This window comes from Urocitellus parryii, chromosome X (assembly GCF_045843805.1).
Source record: "Urocitellus parryii isolate mUroPar1 chromosome X, mUroPar1.hap1, whole genome shotgun sequence".
Lineage (NCBI taxonomy): Eukaryota > Metazoa > Chordata > Mammalia > Rodentia > Sciuridae > Urocitellus > Urocitellus parryii.
The window spans coordinates 109345795-109365273 of record NC_135547.1 but is presented as its reverse complement, the minus strand read 5'-3'; positions in this window follow the sequence as shown (position 1 = coordinate 109365273).

The following is a 19479-nucleotide window of genomic DNA, read 5'->3' as shown; positions in this document are numbered from 1 at the left end:
AGCAACTCAGTGAGACCCTGTCTCTAAATAAAATTCAAAATAGGACTGGGAATGTGGCTCAGTGGTTAAGTGCCCCTGAGTTCAATCTCCAATACCCATCCACCCCCCAGAAAAAAATGGTGCAATTTAATTATAATTTTATATATGTGTATGTTTTTGTGTGTGATGTATTGAGATATATTCATGCATACACAAAGTATGATTAAGTAAACTTTATTCCATTGTTCTTCCCCTTTTCTACCCCTCCTCCCTCCAACATACAGATTCTGATGTAATTGTTCTGGAGCAGAACACAAATTCTACTTTTTTTTTTTTTTTTTTGGCACCAGGTATTGAACCCAGGGGCACTTAACTGCTGAGTAACATCCACAGCCCTTTTCATATTTTATTTTGAGACAGGGTCTCACTAAGTTGCTTAGGGCCTTGCTAAATTGCTGAGACTGACTTTGAACTCATCCTCCTGCCTCAGCCTCCTGAGCCCCTAGGATTACCTGGCAGATTCTATTTTTTTAAAAAGCTCCTAAGTAGGGCTGGGGCTATAGCTCAGTGGTAGAGCACTTGCCTAGCACTGGTGAGGCACTGTGTTTGATCCTCAGCACCATATTAAATAAGTAAATAAAGAAAGTTATATATAAAAAAAGCTCCCAAGTGATGCCAATCCTGCTGAACTCTTGGTACTATTTGAGCAACAATGTTCTGGATAATTTTGTTGGTGCAAGGACTTCTTTATTTGGAATAATTATCTGAGGACTAAATGATAAGTAGCAATGTTAAGAGAGACTGGTTAGTACCCAAAAGGGAAAGGTCAGCACTGTGTGTTTTCTCTGATTTGACTGGAGGGAGGTGGGGAGAAATAGTCATTTGCATGCACTGGAAGTACCTTTATAAGTGAAGAAGCCAAATATTTTTAAAGCAAGCTACAGAATAACACTTGGAAAAGGGGTCAGTTGAGGTTTGCTCTGGGATAGGAGAGGGAGTGCCTATGTATTTGATGGAGTCATAAATTGATAGTTTCTGCTAATGATTTATTTATTTATTTTCTTAAAAGTCAAATATCTGGAGTAAACTGGCCTTTAGCTTACAGATCATTTCAATGTGTTTTGAACATATCAGTAAAAGCTATAATCATAGTTTGAGAATGGAGAGCTGAATGCTTCAGAGAGAAGGGGGAGAGGTGAATTTTTTCTTTCATCAGGTTTCTGTGTGTAGCTAAATATACTAAAGGGGTATTCTTGCTGGCTCCCCAAAGAGCTGCTTCAGGAAGGAGCCCTAGAGGGAAATCTATAAGAAAGAAAGAAAGGGGGAGGGTGGGATAAAGGAAGAAGGAGAAAATGTAAGAACCTTTTAAGATGTAAATGGAGGAACAATTTTTTTGTACTGGTATGAACTGGGGGAGGGAGGAACAGGGTTTAGCCTGAGGCAGGAAGCCACCAGGCTTCCTGAAGGAGGAAAATGTCCTGGCTGTGTGGGGAGGGGTGAGGGAGAAAAGCTATAGAAATACAATTTTGAGTCTTCTTAGTTCTTGTTTGTGCCTTCTGCACATCTTCAGCAATTCACATCTTGGGTTGAAGTGTTGTCAATTATGAATAAAACTGGAAATTAAAGAAGGCAGTTAAAATGGATTGTATTCAGTAACTACTGCAGTAGAAGAGAGAGCTGAGTTCAATTCCAATTTGCTCAGAGATGACTGGGTATTTTAAAGGAATAAAGAAGTAGGAGAAGCTTCAAGCAGCAGGTAAAGCAGTCAGAGAAGTGAAAAATTATAAAGAGGGTAAAAGGTTTGTTTAATTAATATGATTTAGGCCCCAGTGCCTGATGAGACAAATTTATGGAAGTTAGGTTAGAACCTTCCCACAGACCCTGGGAGACAGGCACTATTGATTGCATTTTGGGGAAACTGGGGATTGAACCTGGAACTCACACAAGTTGAACACTTGCTCTTCCACTGAGCTACATCCCCAGCCCTGAAGATTACATTTAAAAGGAATGCCTCTCTGAGAAAGAACCCCAGAGTTTCAGGAGAGACCTATAAATCTCAAAGGGAACTTATTTGGAATTATAAGTTTTTTGTTTTAACAAATACAATACCTTAAGAAAGGGAAATTAAAGGCCTATTCTCAGGTGTAGATTGGAACAAGAGTGAATTTTTTGGTAGCCTTGACTTTTTTTCATACTTAACTGGTTTGTGAATTAAGCTTTCCCAGAAACATGGTTTTAGGCAGCTAATAACCAAGTCCGTGTAGTCAACTCTTAGTTTAGAAGTTGGATAGAGTTTAGAAGTTGGTATAAAGCATTTTTACAACTCACAAGAGCAAAATCAAGCTACTCGGAAATCCTGTGTTTCTGGAGCTTCAAGGAAATTAGGAGAGAATAAAACTTCTGGTATTCATTTCTCCAGGTTCCTCGTCTAACATCAGAGCTGAAAGTTGACAACCTGAGGAGTGTTTTCTATTATTGCAACTTTTCTAAGAGGTACAGGGAAATGAAAATTGAAGTTAGGACCTATGGAAGCAATGAGAAACTGCCCGTGGCTGTAGTTTGGGGATGTCCATTGTGATTCATCTGAAGGCTTATCTAATCTACTCTAACTCATCAGAACAGAATTGGGTAATGGCCTTGTAATATATTGTACGGTGGGGATGGATCTGTAAGCCGAAATATTAGGAAATTCTGAAAAGCATATCTATTTCAAAAGGAAAACATAGGAAAGTAGAAGGATAGGGGAGATTACAAAAGAAAAGTCAAGATTAAAGGATGATAGACATGAAAAGTGCCAAGATCTAGAAAAACAGGACTCAGAGAAAGAGAAAAAATGTTTGAATACACCTGAAGAATGAATTAAATGTTTTGAAATACTTCAAATCAAAAGGACTCAGAAAGTGCCAAAGGGAAGACTTTTTAAAAAGAATATAGGGGTTGCAGGGTGTTGGGGGTAGCTCAGTGGTTGAATACATGCTTTTCAAGGGTAAGACTCTGGGTTCAACCTCCAACACCAAACAAAAACAAAAACAAATCTACACCTGGATATATTATAGTGAAATTTAACAGTGCAAAGACAAAGACAACATTCTAAAAAGAAAAAAATGACATACAAAAAAAAAAAGAATCAGAATTAGATGGATGTCAGATTTTTCAACAACACTGGATTCAAATCGGTGTTTTACAAGGACTGCAGGAAAATTAACTTTGAACATATTATTTTATATCAAACAAAATGTCATTCAAATAAGAGGACATGATAAAAATATTTCCAGGCATACAATATTTCAAAAGCTTTGCTGCATAAAGATGCATTTAAACTGCTTTTAGATAAGTACTTAAAAGGAAAGGAAAGGCAAATCTGGAAGTGTTTCAAGAGATGTATGAAGTAAACATGAACAAATAAATACCTTAGCAATGGTCATTATGGTTTAAAAGTAATAAAGATGAAATAAAAAGTGAAAATACATTCATAAAACCTAAGAATTTATAGTCTAGTTTAGTGACTTTTAAAGTTTATTGTGCATATGAACACCTGGAGCTCTTGTTTAGCTGCAAATTCTAATTCAGAAGGTCTGAGAAGGGGCCCAAAGTTTTGCAATTCTAGCAAGTTCACAGGTGGTGTTGATGCCTGTGGTCCTTGAACCACATTTTAAGTAAAATGATAGGCTTAATCAACATGATGGGTGATGGAAGGAAGAGGAAGACAAGGCATGAAAGAGCTCTGTCTTACTCAGAATGAGACACAACTTCTATTTAAAAATAAGTAAGTCAGGATTAAAAGAAATAAAGAAAAGAAGGACACATTGAAAGAAGAAATTACTGTTTAAGAGCTGGGTTCTTAGGAGAAACTGAAGCAATGGGAGACCCCCCTCCCCTTCAAACCCTGATTCTTGTGATCAAGTCAGAAAGACTTCAGATATGTCACCCAGAGTAGCAGGCATGAGTTTATTAGAAGGGATAAGAAAATGAGAAAGAGGACACTCAAGGGAGAGAATGGGTTCTTTCAGAGAAGAGAGGGACAGTGTGCTTCTCCTGGACTCCAGCTTTATTGACGTCCCAGAGAAGTTTCCAGAGTCCAGCCCAGGTCTACCTCTTGACTTTTGACTGACAGCAGAATGATATTAGACTTTCAAGTCACCACTGCCATGACAACTCTAAATCACTTTGGCCCATGCTGATCGATTCTAATTGGAAACTATTCTCACAGATTCAATGGTTAGTAGAAATTATCCTTATCGTCCTGAGTTCCAGGATCTGGTCTGTGAAAGGGTCACAAAAGTCCCCCTTTTGGGGTAAACTGTGTTCCTCTTATCAGAATTATTTGGGCCTGGATTTCTCCTGCTGATAATAGGTAGTTTGCTGAGAAATGTGACATATCCTGTCCACTTAAGCCAGGGAGGGGTGCAGGTAAATTGCTTCATGGAAAAGAAAGCATGTGGGAGTAAGCACAGTGGGCCCATTTTATGGAATTATTCCTTTAACTTCATGTTTCCACCATTCACATCTGTTTGTCCCCTATTAGTGTTGCTGATTATAGTAAATATAAACAGAGGAAACATCAGTTTAAAGACACAGACATATAAATTAGTTAAAAAGCTCAGATCCAGATTTAAATTATGTGAGACAACTAGAACTTTTGGGCACATGAAAGTTGAAATAGGGTCTCAGAGTTACCTCAGGGGTAGAGTACTTGCTTAGTATGCACAAGACCCTGAGTTTAGTCCCCAGCAGGCACACAAAAAAAATGTTGAAAGGAAAAGTTTGAGGAAAGCTGTCATATTAAATAATACACACACACACACACACACACACACACACACACACACCCACATATACACACAAATAGGGGTGGAGAAAGTTACAACATTAAAAAAGTTCAATTCAATTCACCAAGGATAGCATTTTTTTGTGTGTGTGATGCTGTAGATTGAACACAAGGCCTCATGCATGCGAGGTAAGCATTCTACCAACTGAGCTATATCCCCAGCCCACAAGGACAGCAATTTTAAACATGTGTACACTATTAAAATAGCCTCACAATATATGCAGCAAAAAATTGACAATCCCTGCTACTCAAAAAAAAAAAAAATTGACAGCACTGTAGTAATAAAGCTGCTGCCAAGATGGAGAATTTGAACACATCTCTCTTAATTGTTAGGATACAAATAAACACCTCAGCAAATATAAAGAAAAAAAAACACAATTAACAAGTAACACAATTGCTAAGCTTGATTGTTAATTGGAGGTAGGGCTAGAGAGAGAGACAGTTCCCATAAAATTATGTCTGCATCTATTAGGGACTATACAATTATCTGATGCACGTGTGGAAGAACATTTATAAAAAGCTCATATAACAAAAAGGAGGGCTGGGGATGTGGCTCAAGCGGTAGCGCGCTCGCCTGACATGCGTGCGGCCCGGGTTCGATCCTCAGCACCACATACAAAAACAAAGATGTTGTGACCTCCTATAACTAAAAAATAAATATTAAAATTCTCAAAAAAAAAGGAAAGCATCAAAAATTTTCAGATCTCACACCTAACCATAATACAATTATATTAGAGGATAACTTTTAAAAGTAAATATATCCCTGAATATGTGGAAATATAAAAGACATAGAGCATTAAGTAACTCTTAAATTAGAGGAAAAAAAAATCATAGTGAATTTTAAAACCAGCAGAAAAAAGAATGATGCAAAAAATACTAGACATTAGAACTCATTGGATATGGTTAAAATCCTTTGAGGGAGATTTATAGACACAAACACTAATATTAAAGAAGAAGAAAAGGGAGCTGGGGATATAGCTCAGTTCCTAGAGTACTTACCTCACATGCACAAGGCCCTAGGTTTAATCCCCAGCACCTGAGGAGGAGGAGGAGGAGGAGGAGGAGGGGGAGAAGGAGAAGGCCTTGAAATTAATGACTTCAGTATCCGTTTCAAGATGTTAGAATATGATATAAGAAATCCAGAGAAAATGGAACACAATCAATATCAAAAGAATAGCATAAAATAAATAAAAATTGAATATAATTACAGATAAAATATTAAGTAGGATCTAGTTTTTATATGTATGACCTTAGATAAGAATCCCAGTTGTTTGGAGTTTGTTAAAAAAAAAAAAAAGAAAGAAAATTATGGAGTCAATTTCCTGAGTTCTTCCCCCCTAAATTCTCTTTATTTTTCTTTCCTTTCTGTCTCTCTCCTTCTCTCTCCCTCCGCCCCCCCCCCATTCTCCCTTTCTCTCTCTCCCTTTCTTTCCTTCCTGCCTACCTATACTAGGGATTGAACTCAAGGGCACTCTAAAACTGAGCTACAACCTCACTACTTTTTATTTTCTACTTTGAAATAGACTCTCTCTACGCTGCCCAGTCTATGCCTCTTCAGTTGCCTGGAATTTGTCTTCTTCCTCCCTCACTCTGTTGAGCAGCTCAGGTTACAGGCAAGTCTCCCTGGTATTTGTCTATGGTTTTCTGCCTTCATCCCTTTTGGTTCTCTGGCCAGAAATTTGGAGTTCTAATTACCACACACTGGCATGCTTTGTTGTAGAATACCATATTAGATTCATGGCTCCAGTGGAAGAAAAAAAGAGAGTAAAAATTAAATAAATAACAAAACAAAACAAAAACAAGCTAGGCAAGATGGTGTGTACCTATAATCCCAGCTAAGGATTACAGTTGAGGGCTCCTGTGTTAAATCCCCAGTATCCTAAAAAAAAGAAAGAAAAAAAAAGAAAGAAAGCCATACTGGTATTTACATAATGCTACCACTCTTCATCATACAATTCATAGGTGTTTATTAAGTTGAAATATTAACATTTTTGCTCCGAAAACTATAATTTCATCATGTTTCCCCTCATTCAACAGAAACATAATAATTCACTTAGATCTCCTACAGGAAAAAGGCAAAGAGAGCAAAGAAATACCCAAAGCAAGAGTTATAGACTATGCTAGGAAAAACAGTGCAGTAGAAATTTTGTTGAGCTTCTACAAACTCTTTAGTGTGCAGTTTGAGATATTAGGAATATCAAAACAATAAAGGCAAGACACAAGCCAAATACAAAATGGGTGATTTTAGTTTAATATAGCAAAGAGAAAATAATCAAACGTTAAAAGCAGAAGACAGGGAAGTAAGTAAGAGAAAGGTACAGTTACTAACTTGGCTACAATGAAACACTGAGAAAACCTTGATTTTCTTTTTATCTGTAAATTGGCCATAACCAAGTACCTGATTTCTTTGGTGGATTAAAGAAATTAGCACATATGTTTTTAAAGATGCCTGACATATAATAAGTACTAAATAAATGCTAGCTAGTATCATTTCACAAAATAATTGAACAAAATTTTGATTGACATTAAGAAGTCAGACATGGGGCTGGGGTTGTGGCTCAGTGGTAAAGCGCTTGCCTAGCATGTGTGAGACACTGGATTATATTCTCAGCACCACATATAAACAAATAAATAAATGAAGGTACATCATTAGTTATTAGTTAATTAATATTAATTAACTAATAATCATATTTATTAGTTAATAATTTTTAATAATTTAAAATTATTAAATAATTAAAAAAATTCAGACATGGCTGAGCCTGGTGGCTCATACCTGTAATTCTAGTGACTCAGGAGGCTGGGGAAGGATGACCACAAGTTCAAGGCCAGTCTGTATATGAATACATGACCAGTATAACTCCATGTCATGTACAACCACACGAATGGGAAGTTATACTCCATGTATGTACGATATGTGAAAATACACTCTACCATTATGTAGAGCTAAAAAGAAGAACAACAACAAAATAAAGTACTAAAAACAAAAAAGAAAAGAAACATCTGAAGATATAACTCTGTGGTAAAGCAGCCCAGGTTCAATTCCCAGTGCCAAAAAAAAAAAAAAAAAAAGAAAAGAAAACAAGTCAGACATGATTATCTTAATTATCTCATTTCTTTTCTATTTTCCAAAACAAAACCCCACTTATGTTTTAAAAACATATGTTAAATTGATTAAATGCTGGCTTCTTACATTCATTTCACATAATGTTGAGCAATATTTAAATTGCCCTTAGGTAAAATGAAGTCATTTACTTTTTTATATATCTTAATTTGCCATTTGGGGGTCCTCTTTTTTGATATGTATAAATCAGACTTCTTTAACTGGGAAATATGCAAGACCCTCCTCTCATATTTAAATATGATAAAATATTTGTCTTTCATATATATATATATATATATATATATGCCTATGGTTTGTGATTTAAAAAAATTTTTTTAGTTGTAGATGGACACAATATCTATATTTATTTATTTTTATGTGGTATTACACGTGCAAGGCAAGCACTCTCCCACTGAGCCACAACCTCAGTCCCTAGTTTGTGAATTTTATTGAGTATTTTTAATGTAACTAACATGAAGGTTATATTTGCTTTTCTTCTGATATTTAATCAATTTTTTTTGATCAGTAGAATAGAGGAAGGAGAATAGGATGAGGGAGGAGGGAAGGAAAAAGGGTGTGATAGGGACTGAAATGAAATTTCATTGCATGTATGATTTTATCAAAATGAACCCAACTACTATGTATAATTATAAAGCTCTAATAAAAAACCTCTTTTTTACAAACTTTTAATTGAAATATTAAATATATATATAAGTACACACATTATAAGCATACCACTTAATGAATTTCCATTCGATGAATACACCAAATAATAAAAACCTGGATCAAAAGACCTGAGAACCTTATAGCATTCCCAAAAGCTCCTCTTATAATTCCTTCTTGCTGGCATTCCTATCAAGGACAACTACTATTCTTATGTCTTATAGTATAGATTTCAGTTTTGTCTTTTGTATAATATAATTCCTTCTTGCTGGCATTCCTATCAAGGACAACTACTGTTCTTATGTCTTATAGTATTGATTTCAGTTTTGTCTTTTGTATAAATACAACCTTACAGTATGTACTCTTTTGTTTCAGGATCATTTTGCTCAACATTATGTTTGTGAGATTCAATACTATTGTAGGTAACTATAGATTGTTTTAATTTTTTATGGTAGACCAGAGTATGGATGAACTACAATTTATTCAGCCATTTTACTGATGATAAAATTTGGGGATTTCCATATTGGAATGTTTTTTAATAAGCTGCTCTCAACTTTCTAATACATGTTTTTGTTTAACATAGGTATGCATTTGTGTTGGATGTGTACCTAAGAATGGAATTGTTGGTCTCACAGATTATACATATGTTCAGACATAACTAAACTGCTGAAAAGTCTCCCAAAGTTGTTGAAGCAATTTCTCCTTCCACTGTGAGTAGAGGTAAGTTCCATTTGTTCCAACTCTACACCCACATTCTCTATGATCCATGGTTTCATTTTAAACATTCTGGTGAAGGTATCATGATTTTCATGGTGGTTTAAAATGACATTGCCCTTAGGTAAAATGAAGTCACTTACCTTTTTATATATCTTAATCTGCCATTTGGGGGTCTTCTTTTGTGATATGTATAAATTAGACTTCTTTAATTGGCAAATATACATCTCAGTATTATGGTCACTATTATTATAATTAGCTATTTAAACAAAGCAGACTCACCTACTTGGCTTCCACTGAACAAAATTAAACTGGTTCTGAATAATCTATCAGTAACACCCATGAGTTGTAGTCAGACAAGGTTAGTCCTAAAAACACCAGATTATTTAGGAAAAAAAAAAAAAAACTATCTTACTTGAATATCTGGTTTTCTTCAGCTCTATAGCCTAGCATAGCAAAAATAAAACCAAAATACACCAAAAAATGAAAACATCCCAATTCCATTTACACTACTGCAAATAACACTCTCTGATGAGGAAAGAAAAGAAATGAAAACAAAATTTAAAAGCTAAAACTAAGCATAACACACCTCATTTTATACCATGTCCTAGTCACTCTGCTGGGTATATATGCTAAAACATCCCAAGCCAGTTGTCCTGGGGATGTTAATTGCATTTTTTTTTTAATAGGAAGACATTGAAAATGGTGAGGAATTTTCTCAAGGCCATACATATAGTGATAGGCCAGCATTCAAAGAAGGTCTTATTATATCAGATATCTCCATTATGTCCTCAACTTATCTCTTTAAAGAAAAGGCTGACAGGCAATATGGCTGAGTCATGCCTGAAGAGAACTCCTACCACTTCCTAGTTGTGTAAGCTTAAATAACTATGTCATTTGGTCGAGTAAGACTCAATTTCTTCTGTCTAAGATAAAGATATTATTCAAGGTTGTCTCTAGAGCCCTTTCAAAAATTGATTCTATGATTTTAAACACTTTTGAGTTCTACTACCAGAACCAATGTTAAATTCCCTTCTAGGTACAAGATTATTGGCCCACTTAGATGTTACTTTTTATTCCTGGTCTTCACTCATTTTGTGATTTTTATTTTGCTTATCCCTCAAGGTCACTGAAATAATACCTGTTCTCTCCAGTGTTCTCTGATTCTTTTAGGCTGAATACAAGTCTCTTTTATTACACTTAATACATTATATATCACATGTGTTGTTTATGTGTCTCCAATGCTAGCTGTAAGCTATTTAAGGACAAGGGCTGTGCCTTACCTTTGACTAGATTCCCTACACTGTCTGGCCCATAGTGTGCAATTGATAAGTGATAGATAAAAGGACAAATGAACAAATATTTCTGTCTCTAGTGACACAATTTGAATATTTGAAAGCCAGAGATGGAACCTCTATGATTATTGGTTACCCTCTATTTTAGGTTTCCCCAAGTTGGGGAAAGTCGTGACTTATTAAAAATATATTTTTAGTTGTAGATGGATACAACACCTTTATTTTTATGTGGTGCTGAGGATAGAAACAAATAGTGCCTCACACATGCTAGGCAAGCACTCTACCACTGAGCCACAACCTCAGTCCAAGGTCATGACTTCAAAGCACCTTGGCTTGATCCCCACAGGAAAGCTTTGAATGTAAATTGCACCCCAGAGTTTTTCTGAACTATAGGAGAAAGAGCCAGGGTTTCATACCCCTACATCATGGGTAATGTGGAGCAGGGTTTTAAACTCCAGGCACTTCCTGCTCTCATCAAAGGCAGGATATGCAGCAGCAGTAGCCCAAGAGGAATTGTAAAAAGAGGACCCAAGTGCTGGCCTTTAGAAGTAAACTCAGAGATGGGGCTGGTGACTGTGAGCATGCAAAGCTAGAACTTGAGTGGGTCTGAGCTGAACTTTGACAGTTCCATCCTTACCTTCTTCTTCTGTTCTGTTTTCATTTGAAGAATATTTATCATCTGGTTAATTTAGGAGACACTGTAATTTGATTCTATACTTTATACTCTGAAACATTTGTTCACACTGTTCTTGTCCTTCACCAAACTATTCTTCATGCCTTAATCACCATGAAGTGCCCTGAATCACTTCAGAGGAAGCAATCTTCCATATATTTACATCAATACTATTTCATTTAATTTACCAAACCCAGAAGAGTATGAATTCTATCCTACCACTTCCCAAATCATTCAACGCAGGAAATGTTATTGCTGTATTATCCGCTTCAACCATATATCTGAAGCTATTTTTTGTGTATTCAATCTAAAGTGGAAGGTATTACCATAGGTCATGTGTCCTGGATATCATGAATCTCGATATAAATAAACACAAAAAAGTAGCAAGTGTTCTATTTCAGTAGAACTATATGCAGAGATCAGAAATTCACCAGGAAACAGGGTTTTTAACTCCAAAGTTCTGGGGTCAGATTTCAATAAAATATAAGCTTTAGAAAAGCAGGGAACCTAACTAGATATAATGACAACAATACCCCCAGTACCTTGAACAATGCCTGGCACATAGTGGGTTTTTGGTGCACATTTTTCAAATCAATTATAATATTAATATTTTACCCACATGAAATACTGTTCTGTGGTTTTATTTAAACTGATTGTCAGCATGGAATGACTTCTGCATTCTCTCCTGGAAGTGGGTGAATTTCCATGGTGAGCAATTCCTCTACATACAGTTTGCAAATCATTTTGGGAACCTTCCAAATGAAAGGCACTGTATAAATATACCCTCCCACCAGCAGCCAGCCGGCTTTCCACCGGGGATGCATTTGCATCGCTTATGTACATAGTGTTTCATTTGGGGCATTGCTTTTATTTTTATGACCATAAAAGAAATATTCACAGTATGAACAATAATGTAAACTGCATTCAAGAAGATATATATTTGTATATTTTTATGATTCAAAACTTAGAAATCTGAAAGAAAAGCAGGCATGGCATTTTTCTTTCCTGTTGCTGTTTGCTTTTTCATAACAATCTTTATTATTCCTGAACTTTATGGTGGAATTTTGCTGAAATGCTCAAGTCTTTGTCTGTACCTCATTTGAGAATATGTAGTGGTGGGTTCAAATGAATTTCGCTGGCAAAAGGCCTGAAAATGAAGGGTACTTGATTTTGCATTTATTCATGTCTGTAATAATAGTTTGCTTTAGCGAGGCTTTTTGTGGATAGAGGCCTCTTTAAGGAGAGAAAGAGAAAAAGAAGCAACCTCAGGTATAAAACACCTAAGTAACTTAGCATGATAATGGGGACTTTCACAGATGGGAGAGACTTTGAAGAGGTGTATTTTAGCCTTCATAACAAAAGTGGGCTGATTTCATGCAGCATTTCCGAGGAGCTAGACTTTAATTCACATCACACAAAAATGTTTAAATTGCCAACAGAGTTAAATCAAAACTTCTGTAAATTGTGTATTTATTTACATAGAATCATCTGCATACAAAAATAAACTGAATTACAACTTCTTAATATATATATATTTCTATCCAAAATTAATTAAACTTAAATTGAATGAAAAAACCCCACTCTAGACATATTTTCAAGCTTTGAGGATATTCTAACCTTAAAGAGTTCATTATAAAAAAGAGCTTCTCTGAATATTCAGAGCAATTTTATTTAACAATATACTTAAAAAGGTAGGTCAAATAAAACTCTCTTCTACTTCACTGGGGAATGATGTGAAATGTGGAAAGTTAAACTTAGGCTACCAATTTCTAAAGGTAGAATCAATAAGAATTTGAGTTCATTTCCTGTGTTCACAATTCTCTTTCATAAACACCAAATTCAATAGGTCCTTGCTTTTTTACTACTAAAACAATGAATGTAGTTTTTAAACCTCAGCTATCATAAAGTAATATTAGGGAATAGCTCACTCAGGTTATTTTGTGCCTTATAAAGTAGATGTTATTATATTCTCCTCCTCAGTCAGAATATTATTGTAGCTAAACTCTGGTAGTACCAACTTCATTTCATTAATCTGATGTAAAATATCATGGTACTCTTCTTATTATCAGAGAATAAAAGAGCACTTTCTTCAACAGAGAAAAGCTACAAGCATGGATTGATCTGCAGCCAGTTTTTACTACAAACCCCATAATGCTTTGCATTGCAGCCTACAATCCCCATACTGCTGTGCCAAACTTACTATTAACTATACTGTTACTGGCAAAGAAAAGAACAGTACATTTGAGAACTATGCAACCTACAAGGTTCCTACTTGAGTAACAAATTATTAATTTTTTTTTGTGTTTTGATATTTACTTGCTTTTTAATTTAGGAAAAAAGCCTACTTATGGATATGCACATTATTTCTTTATCCTGAATATAATGTTGCATATTGTCAAATAATGTGTCAAGGTATATACATACTTCCCATGTCAAAGGCTTTTTTTTAACACCCATGATTGAATCCTATACTTCTTCCCCTTTTGGAGGGAGGTCAGCTTTCTTCATATTTTAAAATAAAATTACAATGCATTGTTTAAAGCTCTAAACATCTGCAAATGAGAATTCCGTGAAGTAATTAAAATTCTTAATTAGATGCACCTTGCAGCTGCTGTTAGTCTTAATTGGCAATAATGCAGCTACATCTTGTTCTGACACACATCTTCAGAAGAGTTAGAGAGGGAGCTGAAGGGAGGCAAGAGGAAAATGTTCCCACACAGTTCAAGACAGTTCGCACAAAGAGGATCCCATGGCAACAAACAGCGAGGCCCACAGTTGGCTCTGTAGGATCCAGGAATAGACAATGCTTCACCTCCCATTCAAACAAACACTTCCCTTTCTGGATCTGAAGAGAAAGCATTTTAACTCATCTCTAGCAATAGGATTGAAATGGTCAAATGTTCACCTGTGTCTTTAAGGCAATAGATGCTCTCTGCAGCCCATGTGAAGGTACCAGTTTCAATGTGTGCTCTGTGTAGATTAACAAACTTGTAGAAGCACTGCAGATAGAGGACTGAATTTTGACCCTTATGGAACTGGAACACAGTTTGGCAACAGTTTTCAGATGTCGTTTTATAGACAAGGAAACTGAAGCTAAGAAAAATTAATGATCCCCATGGGTAATTACAGCTACTTAGAAGTAGGATTTAGACTCAAATATAGGATTTGAGCCTACAGTCCAGGACTTTTACTCAAGCAACTTTTGTTAATTGTGTCCCCTCCAGTCTATTTGAGGTCTAGTTCTTCACTTAAGTTGGTCAGCAAAAGGTCTGTGCTAGAAGGTGTAGAAAATATGGATCACTCATTGGGAGAGGAATTCCTTCTTACCTCTTGTCTTCATATTACTGACTTATAGCATGTTGGAAAGGATCAGCTATAAGAGAACACAGGAGGTTAATCTGGGTGAGTTCCTTCAGAGAAATCATGTAACACTTTCCTGCACACTTTAACCACATCTTCCCTCTGCTTGGACTGGAAAGTTTAGTTTAATGTACATTTTTTCAAAATGCAGATTTCCTCCCTTTCTAGTCTACCAACCCTCATTCATCCTCACCTGTGCCCTGACTTAGCTTGCAGTTAGTTTAGGTCACATATTACCTAATAATTGCAAATGTTTCCTTCATCTTCAACTTGTGTCTTAGTCCCTAAATTTAATGAAGATGTATTAGATTCTCAAGGGCCAAGGCTGTTTTTGCCTATACTTCTGTTTTTGGTTTATCCTGTTAATGCTTCCCTTATAAAAACTTGTGGAATACATTGGAAAGTGGATTAAGGTTTTTAAGAATGGGAACTGCAGGAGGGGTTACTGGAAATGTTAAAGGGTGGGAAGGAGATGGAGATGGCGACTGGAAATGCATTTCTCTACCCTTTCTGCCCTGCCTACTTCTCCGTCAGATCCAATCATTGTGGGGGCAGTGCAAATATGAACACTTCCTTAGGGTCTTGCTATGACAAGTGTAGTCCGTAGTCCCACCGCGTTATTATTGTCCACCAACCAGTTTATCAGAGACAAAAACTCTCAGATTTCCCTTCAGACCTATTGAGTCAGAATCTGCATTTTAAAGAGACACCCTGGTGATCTCCATACATTAAACTTTGAGAAGCACAGAATGAAATGTGTATAGTGTACTATCCCAAGGTAAAAGGGCGAGGACCTTAAACTGAGCCAATATCCTAATTTATTTACCAGTACTTTGTCCCTCTTTCTTCATCACAAATCCATTTTAGAAAACCGCAGCGAACTGAACTCTTTTGTAGGGAACGCTATTACACGGTGGGTGGGAGGATGATCCTCTTCAACCCCCTCCTCTCAGCTCCTCATCCCACCTCCCTACCCCCCACTCCCAGTGAGCCTTCCACAAGCACTCTTCTTCCAAGCCCCACTCTCTCAGGGACGATTTTTGCTCCTTCCCAAACTGAAACAGCACGGGGGAGGCTTGCTGCCTGAAGGACTCACAGTTTACATACCAATACAGACACAAGCACTTTGCAAAACTGCCCTTTAGAAACAATTATCACCTTGCCACCTGAGATTTGGAGCAGCCCCTGCGCGCCCCTCCCTTTCGAAATCCGTCTTAAAGTGATACTCAGAACCAGACTGAGCGATCGCGCGCAATATAAATCCGCTTGAAAGAGAAGAAATGAAAAGGAGGTTATTATGAGTGTCAGCCTAGGCATCGCTCTTTGTACCTTTCTGCTTCCTAGAGAAATGGAACCATAATTCTAAGGTGACTAACGCAAGACTGGGTAAGCATCCAAATTTCCCAGACAGCTTTGCCTGGAAGGACGGATTCCCCTTATTCTATACATCCTAGGGTCTTTTCCAAAAGATTCCCAGGCTACCCTCCTTCCTCTTCGGTCTTCTGCAAACTAAAACTCGCAAAGCGGTGGCTGTCTGTGGATTGGCTAGTACTAAAATATCCATTGGGTGGCAGTAATACTATCCTCTTTATGACTTGCAGCAAACCAGAGAATGCATTCAATCAAATGAACCGATCTTGTAGAAACACTGGAATCATTTATGCATTGCAGTTTCTCTTTCTTGTTTTCGCTCCTTCTTCTCTGGGATATTTTGAGGGGATTGTGTCTATTAATCAAGATCTCGTGCTATTCATGGTTTGCTTGTCGTTTTCGCTCAGGATTAGCATCATTCAAGACAAACGCAAAGCTGCTTTTTTCCCCCCACTCTCTTTTGAAAAATCATTTTTGGGGGCTGCTGAAGAGAGCTAGGACCCAGGAGACACCTTCCCAAACAGCAGGGGTTGTGTGCTTTCACATAGCAGTACTGTACAAGGAAAACCCCGTCGGATCTGTTATTGCGGGATACTTGTGAAATATACATAGGATTCTTTCTTATGGCTGCATCCCGGATTTGGAAATTTTACTTGGGGACCAGGAAGATTTGAACGGCTACATGTATCCAGAAGATTTGCAAGCAAGACTCCGATTCTTGTCATAGAGCTCACAGACTTCCTCACTTATCAGCCTTTTTCCTTCTTTTTTTTTTAAAAAAAATTTAATTTCCCCCCTCTCTTTTTTATGCTCTCTTCTCTCTCAGTCTCTCCTTTTCTATCTGCCTCTTCTTTTTTCTCTTAGTCTTTCCCCCTCCCCTGCTCTGCACCTGGATTGTATCTTCACCAAACAATCGGGCACTTTGAGAACTAACTGGAGACAGTCTTGTAGGGAAGATCTGTATGGAATTATCTGCTTTTATGGTGAACTTGGCATTTGTGAATGGGTATCTTGTTCACGATATTAATTGCTAGCAAAAACAAGAAAAAGAACACAGGAGTAAAACGTGGATTTTTCTGAATACGCATTGTGATGACCAGCAATTACCTTACCCACTGATATCCAGAGGAGAATAATTTGGAAGACTGTTGTGGGTAAGGTCATTTTATATATGCAAAGCCATCAGTGGTGTGAGTAAACTTGGGCATTTGTAATAGGAATGGGTGACTTGGATGATTGCTGCATCGCATTGATGGCTGTGATGTGGCCGTTATTGGCACTGAATGGAATAACTGCAGTTGGGTGTGTTGGTGTGTGTGCATGTGCGTGTGTGTATGTACGTGTGCCTGTATTCTGAGTATAATTGAAAATAAATCAAAGCATCACTCTTCCTCCCCCCAATTATTTTGATATAGAAGAGTGTTTTGAATTAATTCTGGGTAGACACTCTTTGTTTGGATGCAATAATTGTGGCTCCTGTGTTCTGAAGGGGTAGCAGCAGTAAAAGGAACACTAAGTGAAGAGCCCCATTTAAAATGAAACGACCTACTCTTTATTCATTAAAAGAAATATGTTTTCCACTCAGTGCAGCATTCTGCTGCATTTCACAGCCGCAATGGGACCACGAACATCCCACTTGTCAAGTTCCTAAACTTTAAGGTGATAATCATTGTTAATTGTTCTCTGGGTTGTGGTTACTGGAGATTATTAAGTGCCCCGCACTACTTTTCTATCTATTGGAATATCACTCGGAGTGAAAGGGGAAAAAAAGGGAAAAAAACTGAAAATGATGACTAAAATACAGAAGAAGAGGGAGATGTTATCTTAAATATCACCATAGCGCTTTCTTTCTCAAGTTCAATTGCCCAATAATGTAATTATTTGCCCGGTATCCTAAATAGCTGAAGCTGCGACCCACGTGCAGGGGAGAAGAAGGTCTGAAAGCAGAGACGATCCTATTATTGCAATGCAGCCAGCTTGGGAAATGCAGGCAATTACACACTTCCCTTAACCTTAAGTTGAAGATGTGTCCTGTCTGCTATTTTACCCTTTTGGTGAAAAGTTAGAGACTAGAGCACTAAGGATGCTTAAGCATATTCTGCCTGAGAAATGGGTTAAAAAATCGATATTGATGACGTGGTTCAGTGCACTGTACTGCAATGCTAAAGTCCCATATTCAGTACCTATGATGAGAGAATGGAGCATTTTCATGTGTTATAAATCTCACCTGGTAGATTGATCCAAAGGGGAGGGGTTAAGATATGTGGATATGTAGGAAGATGGATGGAAGTCGTGCATAATCGGTGATTATGTAACTTCATTACATCAGTGAGTTTCAGTCAACGATAGTGAGATGAAATGATTGTATAGAGAGAGGCTCCATCACCCTGTTAACTTTTGAAGGCTTGTAACAGCTAACAGAGGAGGAGGGCAGATAGAGATTAGCTCCAGGGTCCTGTAAACCTTGATCTCTGCAGCGAATTTAGCATGAGTTTTCTCAGTGAGTTTCTGAGGGATAGCACAGATCATGTAAGCTTTGGGCTGGATAGGAGCAATTTTAGCCACACCCATGGAGAGTCAAAATGTGTCCGCAATGTTTCACAAGTGTCCCATTGAGTGACTGGGGCTGATGATTCCAGCCAAGGTCATAGATCTTTTTCCTATGATTGAAATATGTGACCCGAACTGAGTGGAAAGTTAAACCCATTGAAATGAAGACTGTGTACATAATAACAATTTAGTGTCCTCTCTTGTATTTTTTTCTGGTAGAGCTTGATGCAGATTTCAGTCTGGTGGTTCTCTCATTAAAAAATGATGATTGTTTCCATGGTGTGTCAGAAATGAGCGCTTTGTACCTTTATCTTTGCCATGACAACCTCTTTCTGGGCCATTTTAACCCTCTGGGAAAAGAGAAGTAAAAACCTTTAAAGGTAACACTATCCTATTGAATTAAAAGATAAATGGCATCAAATTCATTATTATTATGAATGCCATAAATAAAAAGCAGTCTATTTTCAAGTTTTACTTATCAAATGCTTTAAAAGACATGTTGCAGTCGCCAGAGACTTTTAACCATGAGATGAGATAAATGTGCTGTGCTCACTGTACAGAGGAAGGAATACTGCAGAATAAAATGTCATTTTTTCCTCAGGCTTAATTTGGAGCTCTGTTTTTTTAAAAGTAGGAGCACATCAGCTTCTTTTGGCCTTCTGCTGTTTTAGGATCTGTTGTTTCCTTTCAACAGATCACACATTCAACAAAAATTGAAACTGCTGACATTCTAACCCTCTTCAATTGCAGCTTATCATCCACTTGTGCTATATCCTAAGTTCTTTTACATTTAATTTACAAAGAAAGCTAAATGACTTTTCTTTCAGGGAGATGATATGATTCTTTCTGTTTTTCATTTATATCTCATTGTCCATTTCCTTACAATCCATAGAGTCAGGTGCAGGATCTAGACACCCACTAAGAAACTTTGAAAAGGATTGCTCAC